The sequence below is a fragment of the Pyrgilauda ruficollis genome, unplaced genomic scaffold (genome assembly GCF_017590135.1).
Source record: "Pyrgilauda ruficollis isolate IOZ18807 unplaced genomic scaffold, ASM1759013v1 scaffold1, whole genome shotgun sequence".
Lineage (NCBI taxonomy): Eukaryota > Metazoa > Chordata > Aves > Passeriformes > Passeridae > Pyrgilauda > Pyrgilauda ruficollis.
The window spans coordinates 17,386,285-17,395,777 of NW_024508100.1; positions in this window are offsets into that span (position 1 = coordinate 17,386,285).

The following is a 9,493-nucleotide window of genomic DNA, read 5'->3' on the forward strand; positions in this document are numbered from 1 at the left end:
ATAATGATTTCACTATCTGAAATTGTGCTGATTGCTCATGCACATTGGATAAACTACCTGAGAATGTGGATCTGAAGCACAGTTGATTCAGGAGTTGATTCCGTTTTGAAGCCTGAGAGGGAATCAAGGGAGTGGAGCAGAAGAGGCAGGTGGATGAGAGTTTAGGGAAAAGTCAATGGAAGGAGAAGCTTCTTAAATCTGGTCAGGAAATAATATCCCCTGATTGTGAGAACTTACAAGATTTGGACAGATTTTTCTTCTTCATTTAAGGACAAACACGAGATCTGAAGTATGATTAAATCAGAGTAATTTTTGCTTTAACAGTTCATTAACAGTCGGTGTTTGTGATAGCTTTAAAAAGGTAAAATATATCATTCTGAGAAGTCCCAGTTTTCCAAGGAATGTATTATCTATAGATTAATCTTCTATTTTGTTAACTTTAAATTGATTACAGTTTTCACTGAGGATAAAAAAGTCTATAATCAGGAAACAAGTAGTGCCAAAGGCCAGCAGGAATGATGAGAGTCACGCTGGGGAGAAGGATAAGGCTCCGCAAGCAAAATGGACTCTGGCACTGTGGTTTTTTTGAAGAGGATCTTCTGGCAATAAGAAAATATCCTGGTGTTTCTCACTGAACATCTCTCACAAATCTGGTTCTGCCCTAGTTAAATTAATACTATTTTAGGGATCGCCTATCTCTAGTGCCATACTTTCAAAAACTGCAATAGTTAGCTTTGATACAAACTGCACTTAAACAGTCATTTTGTTACCAGAAGGCAGTGTGCTTTTTTAAAAAAAGAAACAAGCAGGTTATGTGTTCCTGGGGAACAGGAGATAAAGGAGCTGCTGATTTTCCATGTTTTGGGTGGAGCATATGGTCTGGTTAATTGTCCTGGTTACCCTGCTGTATCACCTACTCTTGCTGTAGGATTTGAGACAAATATCTTTTACAGGATTTTAATAGGTGTGTGTGATAATTTAATTAATATTAAAGTCATCTTGTAGATGAACAGATTTTTTTTAAGATGTGCCCATACATTTCAAGTCTTAGCAAGTTAGGTTTTCTTGCCTAGGATGATGGGAGGGGAGGGCAAAATTATATAATAAATTAACTAAAATATATTATTTCAGATATTCCCAAACAGTATATTAAATGTAGTCAAACTTGTTGCAGTACAATAACAGAATAAACATTCTGCAGGAGGTGGGAACAGGCTCCCATGTTTGCAGAGGGAGGAGACAGGTTTTAATCAAAAAGCCCAGCGTTAGCCTTCTTTTCAGATGTTCACAAGTTGATTGATTTTGTTTTGGAACTAAAAGGACATAAATCCATACATTCCTGCTTTACTAAACAGAGTCTTAATTAAAAGGTTGTGAAAGATGAGCATTTCTGCTGTTTCTCAACTGTGGATCCTGTCCTGCTCTGTAAAACAAGACAAATTTTTAGAGCAGCAGAAACTATAGTCAGCACTAGCTTGTGTCCTAATCACAAGGATACTGAGCAATCATCTCTTTTTTTGCTGCTATCACAATGATTATTTGAAAATTTCTAATATTTCCAACAGTGTCTAAGTCTCAAAACATTACGTACCTTGATGACTTAACACACTGCCACAATATATAGTTTCAGTATTCTCGGAGAATGTAGCAAATGCTGGACAACTGGGAAAGAAGGTAAAAAACTCCTTTGTAGTTTGTCATTCATTTTTCCTTACTAATAGTTTCAAATAAAATATTTAATTTTATGCAAATGTCTCCTATAAAATGTTTTTGCTTTATATTTTCAAAAAAAACCCCATATATACATATATATATATATATATATATATAGATAGATAGATATATAGATATATATGTAGGATATAAACAAATCAGTTTCTTCCTGCCAGAGTATTTTCTGATGGAAATGGAAATGGGGGCAGGAACGAAAATGTGCAAACAGAATTGCATTATAACCAGCTTAGGTTTGCAAAACATTATCTCAGCATAATGCAAATAATATTAATACATTAAGATGAGGACAGCCTTATGAAGGATATTTTTTGCATGAATCACTATGTAAACCAAACACTAACCTGCAATAATTGTGACCTTAATAATCATTATTCCAGAAGCAGTGTGTAACCCAGGCTTCCTCAAGAGAGTCATTGCCTAAACTTATATTAGAACCTAGATTGAGATAACACATCTCTCTATATTATCTGTATGATATATATGTCTCTATCACATGGATAATGTATAATATAGAGAGATACTTTCAACTAGAATTATGTTAGGTAAAAAGATTATTCAATCTCTTCACAGGGACTATACAGGCAGTATACTGTACAAGAGATTTTATCCTAAGGATTCATTTGACCTTTATTGAGCCTCCTAAAGTAAACACCCTAAATTATTCCATAGCATCACTCCAGAGTGTTAAGTCAACAAAAGGCTTTGTATCTCCAAATATTTGTTTCTCATATGATAGCACAGTACAAATAGGATTCCATAATCCCACCTGATGTTTATAAAATGTAACCTTGTCTCAGCTATTGAGGTCCTCTGATAAAGGTAAGATCTTGCTGAATATTTTCACATTGCTTGAGTTCAAAATATTTTGACTGAAAAAATGCAAAGGGGTTTTTTTTTCCAGTGGTGTTTGTTCCTACACCACTCTAACAACAGAGTGCAATGCAGATCAAAAAAGTGCTGCTGTATAAGGTCAGATCCTTCATTTAATCCTCCACTGCAATAAACTCTGACAAGAGCATCTTCCTTCCCTTTAAAATACTCTTTTTCAAAACACAAATCCAACTCAAATGGTATTGAAAGTTCCACTGAGAGAAAAAACCATCACATACTAACAGTCTCTACACTTAGTGTAGGGACTTCATGCTGCTCCCCTCTCAGCTGTTCCTTCTGCCTTTCTGACAGAATGGTTGTCAGAAGAATGCAGGAAGAGCAGCCCCTTGGACGGCTCAGAGTAACTGCTGTATCAGATGAGGAGATGTTAGTGGTTTGGCATTTGCCACAGACTCACATTTGTGGTTAAACACAGTGTAGCTTTTTATTCTGCCTTTCATGCAATTTGTAATTGAAAAGCAGCAGAAGTTTAGCAGAAGAATAAGCGGTCGTCTGAATAACAGTTTGCTCTTAGGAGACAAATTATACCAATAAATATTACTGATCATGTGGGACCCATGATAGGGCTGGAAAAAAACCAGAGATGTGATGAGAACACACAGAATAGGAAGGGGAGCAAGAGCTGGTTAACTGGCACACAGTCAGTGTCATCATTGCCAAAGCTGGTGTGAGGACAACCCTACAGTGTGTTTGAGGGGACCCATGAGAATAGATGAGAACAAAACTTGGGGGTGATTGAGTGAAATCAGAGGGTTTCTGAAGCACAATATTCTGCTTCAGCAAAGGTGGGGACATGCTGATTGCATGCTCGTCTCTTCATTAAATCCCTAACTGGTTTTGCTTTCTGACTTTTGAAAGTGTCAACCAAAGATTTGACTCTTTTAGAGGACATCTAACTGATCTACTTTCTAGTCACAAAGGCCACAGCTGCTTCTGGAGTTAGGCAGCACATAAATAAGGCTGGGTATCTAGATCAGTTCAGCTGAGCATTGCAGGGCAAGGAGCTCTGGACCTTAAAATAGGAACACTGATCTATTTTAACAGCTGCAAAGGTTACCAGCTCCAATATAGTCACTGTGGTTTAATCTGGGGAAACATTGGCATGTGATCCTTGCCTGTCACACAGATTGCTGCTTACAAGGCTTTCCAAGTAAGAGATAGTAGTATTTTCAGGTTAATTTAGGATGGTGGACATGGTGGGAAGAGGGATTGCTTCTGCTCCTTTGTGCATTGCTGAGTTATCCCTCCCCTGTTTTACAGATAAATAAAGCTTATATTGCTGGTTGTTTCTGTCTTCTGAGGGCTGTAATATTTCCAGTGGATGCTTAACAATAAACCCATGTATAGTAAATCATTCTGTGGAGAGCTGCCCTACTGACATCTGGGATTTTGTGACATTCAGTCCTCACTTTCTCCCAACCTCTTTTTCAATTTTCTGACTTTTGTAGGTTTATATCAGTCTGCCTGGTCAAATGTCTATAACTGGAAATGTTCAAAATGTGGAATGTTATTATGTTCTCAGTACTTCATTTCTTCATACTGGTACACTCTGGAAACAGGAATATTGAAGCGGGATAAGAAAGAGTGCAGATATTTTTTATTCACTGACATTCGTTTTCTGTTGTCTAAAAAACACGGAGAGGAAGCTTCTGCCCCAAATTACAGGAATACTAACACTACATTATCAAGCAATTATTATCTGGCAGAAACGTGGGGGATTTTTTGTAAGGCGGGACCCGCGGACGCAGCTCCAGCTCAACTTGGAGCCGTGCATGACCTCGGTAGCTATTCCTGCTGCGACCGCGAGAGGGCAGCCTGTGCCCATTAAATCATTGCATCAACTTGGCGTTTGGGGGGTTTTAATTATTCTGCTTCATTTTAATTAAAACTTTGTGGAGATTAAAAATGAAGCTGTTTTAAAAGCGTACTGTAGTGCAATGTCCAAATTGTTTGAGGCCATTTTAAGACCTACTGTATAAATTTCTCAATATAGCCTTTCATTTAGTTCTTGTATGGTTTCAGTAGGATATGCTTATCTCCTCTGCCAAGAGTAAATAATCTGCACTAATGAGATGCTACATCTTTGAAGTCAGTTCCTTAATTGCAGATTTTTTTTTTATTCAGGAAAAACAAGGTAGGGAATTTAGTGCTGCCTTCTTAGAGCAGCTTTCTAATGGAAATGTGCCTCTACTAATTTCCAAATTTCAGATACTATTTCCTTCATCAATAGGACATCAGATAAATCTTTTGCATGTAGGCTCAGTTTTGCTGTCTGTAAAACAAATATTTCTACTTTAGTGCTGTAAGCTGTGGAGTGTAGCTGTATATTATAAAAGCATACTGTGCCAGTTTTTTTAAAGCAACTGCCTCTCCCCTTTGATACTGCCATCGTGCCTCTCAGCCATGCATTTACAAGCCTGAGCATTCAATGGGAACTGCTGCAGCTTCAGCACTTTCGAGAAACAGCTTACTTAGAAGTCTAAAGTTGGATTTAGAAGCTTAACATTTTTGGGAAACTTGCTATGTTTTCATAACAAGTTATGAAAATCCTCATAACTTGTTGTTAAGGCAAGTATCTCTCCAGTATATGCTGCAACCAGTTTCGATTTTTTTTACTTTTACTCTGGATAACTAATCCTGGTTAAGGAAAGCTTTCCTTTACTCAGGGTGAGAGAACTGTCAGAATCCCTCTCAACCCCATTTCTGTAACAGCACAGTGTTATTCAAGTCAAGTTGTAGGCCTGGTAATTCTGTTAGATATCCAGAAAGTTGATATCCATATCTGTTAGATATTCCCCTAGGGAGGGAATAAAGTTGAATCACAACCAAACTGAAGAACATATATGAAAATAATGCACCCTACTCACTTCTCTCATAAAGGAATTGGATCAAAATAAACTGTGCATATTACTCTTGGATTCCATGAAAATATAACATCAAATGTTTCTTTTTTGTCACAACATAATTTAAATCATTTGCACTAGGGGTGAGTTCAGGATCATGTGTTTATCAGACTAATTTTATTTTTCACTTCAGCTTGTATTTTTGGTCTTTACTAAAAGAGAAGATGTAAGAAAAGGGCAGCAGTCCAAAATATACTTGAAAAGAACTGGCATTAGCTCTGACTTTGTCCTATGTGTTGAACAAACATAAGTTAACTTATCGTTGAAACTGAATGCAGTCTAGAACAAGACAGAAAAAGCATGTTTTAGTAGTCCTGCTGCCACAGGATCCAAGATCTGCCTGACTAAGATCAGGACTGACGACTGATCTGCCTGACTAATCTGCCTGACTGAGATCAGGAGTCTATGCCAATCAGTGGAAATTATAAAAGACTTTCAGTTGTGAACAAGAAACTTAGAATAAACAATGGAGAAAAAATTTCAAAGAGGAAACATAAAATAATCTGACACATCCTTGGGTTAGCTGGTAGACAACAGAAGTGGAGAACAAATACTAAAATTCAAGCCATGAATACAATAACCACCATATCCTTCCTTTTCTTCCCCTGCTTCCCCCTCACCTCTCATCAGATTACAAGAGCAGTGCTTTATTTAAGACAACATCCTCTTCTGAGGGCTGTATGTGCTTTTTAAAATGTGCAATGTGCACCACAGTTTCCCAGTCAATCTGTGCTGTAGAATCAAAGCTTTTTTCTCTCCTGCCCCCTGCTAGTATTTCAAGGTAGTGATGAAAGTGAAAACTAATAAAATACCTTTAAATTTTCAGACTGCTTAAAGTAGTGAAGCTAAGACAAGTATGTAGTCTAAGCTCTGAGAACCTAAAGCTAACTTTAACTTGTCATCAGTACTATTCTATAATCCTTAGTCCTTTTATTTCTGTAGCTGACACAAATAGCAATTGTTATGCCCCAGCTGGCTGCAAATGGAGAATGATCATGCACTAAAAGCATACTGAAAATGGGGGAACTGGGCAGAAGTGTTTAAATGTAATATCTGTACATACAACAAGAAAATATCACTGGTTGTGACATTCATTTTCTGTTAGCATTTCACAAATTTTCTCTACATCTGCATCACAATACTGTAGAAGTCAGCAATGAAAAATTTAGGTTCCTTGCCAGAACATACAACATCTCATGAATTACAGAATGTATCAACATCTCAGATTCACAGAATGGTTGAGGTTGGACAAGATCTCTGGAGGTCATTTGGTCAAATTTCCTTGCTCAAGACCCACCTGCCCAAAACCATGTCCAGATGGCTTTTACGTATTTCCAAGGATGAAGACTCCAAAACCTCCTTAAGCAAACTCTGTCAGTGCTCAGTCGCCATCACAGTGAAAAAGTATTTCCTAATGTTCACCTCGAACCTCCTCTGTTTCAGTTTGTACCTCTTGTCCTGTCAGTGAGCACCACTGAAAAGGGCCTGGCTCTTTTTCTCCTTTGCATCCTCCCTTCAGGTATTTATCTACATTGGTAAAATCCCTCTGTACAACGAATAGTTGCAGATAACATAAAAATCAAAACTTGCCTGAAGATCCTGATGAGCACCATTAATGCATTCATTGCTCTTCCTATCTGAGAGTTAAATAAAGCAATTTGGTGCTGTGGTGCTAAGGCTAAAGCCTAAGAGAGCTAACAGACAAATGCCATTTAGTTCATACTTGGTGTGAAAAGCCACACTGCAGCTGCAGCCACACTGAGCTCAAGTTATAGCATTCAGTATTCATTGAAACGTTTCACTTCAGAAAAGTGGAGGTCTCCACTCAGAGAGGGATGCTTTAGGTACCCCACAAGGTACCCCACTCTGAAATTCTAGCATTAATGTGAATTTAGTAAGGATTCCGCCTGTTCTGAAGAAGATCCAAATTAAAATTAGACACAGTATTTTAAGTTCCTAAAAAGAGTATAAAGTCAGCAAACTTACTTTGTTTCTTGAATGGATTTTTTAAGTTTTATTTTGTCAGTTTCACCTGGGTTTGGTAACAGCTGGGGGGAGAAAAAAAAGGAAAAACCCTTCATCTTTTATGTCTCAGTTTTAGCTGATTTTTAACATGTAGTCAACCATTTTTTCTCCAACTTAGTATCCAGGGCTTCTTATGAAATACTGTTGGGTTTTGAATTCTTTCTTGGAAATTCACTTTTTGAAAGAATCACTAGGAAGGATCTTATTGTTAAGTTATGTAGTATTTTGAAATAATTTACACTGTATCATTTTAATGAAAAACTGTGTTCATCACAGCAGCTGCGGGCAGCAGTTGGCTATTGTTTCATTTTCAGCCTCCTCTGGTGTCATTAGATCATGAAGTTTTCAGGACTGTGGCACTTTGCAACTTGCATGGTTCTGGCCACTCTGCTCAGAGCAGTCCCAAAAGGTATTAGACAAGAACTTCCAAAGTGTTTTTCTGTGACACAGCTGAGCCTATACTGTAATGGATCCTGATAACCATTTTGATCCATCCTGAAGAAAACTTGCTTGATTTATAGCCAGCCTCAGGCATTCAAGGGAAAGAGGACATGTTCCATTAATCTGTCACCTCCTTCAGTTGAGTCAGTGGCAGTACTTTGTTATGGTGCTTTACAAAGTCAGTGTTGTAGTGGCTGTATCATTCTTAACATAAGCAAATCTTACTTTTTTCCTGTGATTACTTCTCTCCTGCCTTTGATCAGCATGTAGAAGTTCAGTGACATTTCCACAAGGCCAGTCCCTTCCTCATTTTCCCCATCCTCTAAACTTGGGGGAAAAGGGATGCTCCAATTACTCCCATTGAACCACTGATGGAAAGCGCCAAGAGTTCAGATTCAGGACTTGGCACCCCTGGCAAATTAACCTGCTCCTCCTGTATAGCACCTTCACAGTGACCTCACATTTCTCAGCAGCCTCAGAACACCTGCAACACAGCTCTGCTTCTGCACCACTCTCAGGGATCTTCCCCTACCTTGGCCTGTGCTGCAGCGTTACACAGGGAAATTCCAGTCACTCCCTGCAGATGTGCATCACCTGGTCTAGCCCAGCTTCACATAAAGGCTGATAAAATATAGGAAAAACCTCCAGAACACCTTGCCCTGAAGCTCCAGAGCACTGCTATTTCCCTTAGTACTTTGGGAAGTTGATGACAGAAATCTTGTTAGGCAAGAAAGACGGTTCAGTGCTCTCTGGACTGTATGCCCAAAAAATTGTAAGAAATCAACCAGGATAGAGGGGCTTATCATGGCATCTTCAAGGGATTTTAGTCAAAACACAAGCTTAGTTATAGGAACTGCTTAGACAGAGCAGCAGCTTGGCAGCTCAGGCTTCTCTCAAAGCCTCCATGCTATAAGCTATAATAATTATTCAATCAAAGCCATATTAACCTGTTATTTAATTCCAGCAGAAGGAACACAATCCATTTTCCGAGTGAAATTCAGTTGCTTTGGGTTTTTTCTAATTTTGCAGCTGAGGTCAGATTTGTGTTCAGCCAGAGAGGTGCAGAGGCCAGAGGAGCTGGGTTAAATGACCATTATCAAAACAACAGAGAAAACAGATGGTTAGAAAAGTGGCCAAACAGCATAATTTTTTCTGATTTTCTTATTCTTTGGTTCCTCTGATGTTTCATCTGAACAGTTTTTCTGTAAGGGTATCATAACAATTATTTCACTGATCAGTAGTGAATATCAGAAGGATGTGCATTAACATTTTGCAATTGATGTAGCATTTCTCTTGTTCACATGCATTCTGGTAATGTACTAATCAACTTTAAAAGGTTTCCAAGTATCTGTACAAGTCATTATTTCTTTGAAAATTTTAGAATCATACCATGTTTTGGGTCAGAAAGGACCTTAAAGATCATCTAGTTATAATCTTTATTCTAAATTAGAGGGCTCCTGAGTTCATTCCTCATTTACCTTGGCTATAAAAAAAAGGAA